The sequence below is a fragment of the Tupaia chinensis genome, unplaced genomic scaffold, assembly GCF_000334495.1.
Source record: "Tupaia chinensis unplaced genomic scaffold, TupChi_1.0 Scaffold000407_4, whole genome shotgun sequence".
In the NCBI taxonomy this organism is placed as follows: Eukaryota; Metazoa; Chordata; class Mammalia; order Scandentia; family Tupaiidae; genus Tupaia; species Tupaia belangeri.
In genome coordinates this window covers 23,851-24,911 of record NW_006159912.1, presented here as the reverse complement: position 1 = coordinate 24,911, position 1,061 = coordinate 23,851, and the positions used below count along the sequence as shown (strand labels likewise).

General features: G+C 32.6%; 1 pseudogene; it reads left to right on the top strand.

Annotated features, from left to right (window-relative positions):
* The first annotated feature begins 275 nt into the window (after positions 1-275).
* Positions 276-764, top strand: LOC106735486 (protein SREK1IP1 pseudogene; annotated as a pseudogene).
* Positions 765-1,061: the final 297 nt, after the last annotated feature.

Here is a 1,061-nt window from a genome sequence, read left to right as displayed (position 1 = left end):
GAATCACTTAACCCATTCCTTTCCCCTCATGGCCTATTTACCAGGAAGCTCCAGATTCAGTCCTTAAACTCGGTCCTTAAATTTAGTAAGTACAATATGTTAGCCTAAGTACCTAAGTAATTACGATATTGCTTTCCTGGCTTTTTTGAGTTTCTTATTTTATTTTATTTATTTATTTATATATATATAAGTGATACTCCAATGCTCTTCATACTCAGCAGTAATAAGCAAGGTCTCTAAAGCTGAGGGTTCCAGCGACCCCTTTTACCAACATTATGGCAGTTCCAGGTTGCAACAAGGACAGTATCAGAGCAGGCTATAAAAAATGTGACTACTCTGGTCACCTGACTTTTAAATGTGGCAATTTTGTTTGAGTAGACTCCAAAAGGGGCATTGTTTTGGATGTCAGCAGTACAAGCTGTGAAGACAGTGATGAAGATAATGAAGAACTGAATAAATTGCAGACATTACAAGAAAAAAGAATACATGCAGAAGAGGAGAAAGAAGAAAAAGGAGCAGAGAGAAAATCAAATTTAAAGGGAAAAAAAAAGAAATAAAAGGTCCTATTCATCCAGTTCCACTGAAGAGGATACTCCAAAACAAAAGAAACAAAATTATCAGGAAAAAAAAAAAAAGAAAGAAAGAAAGAAAAGGAAAAGGAAAAATAAATAAAACCAAAAAATCACAAAAAGGGGGGGAAAAAGGAGAGGAAAAAGAAAAAGCATTCTTCTTCCCCTAATAGTTCTGAATTCTCCAGAAAGTGACTGAGTCTTTGGCTTGATTCATTAAGTTTACAATTTTGCTGAAGAATTATTTGTTCTTCCTTGGAATTTGCTATACAATTATGCTTTGCATGAATCACAGTCTTTTCTATATAGACATATTTCATATGTGAGACCATTATCTCACTGACAATCTATTTTTAATGCTCTCTAACTATAAATTATTAAATCAGTGTTGTTACTTGATAGCCATACCCTGAGTACAAAACTTTATACAAACAAAAAACATCATTTTTTTTTTATTATAATTTCTATCTTATGTATATTGGGTGTATATCT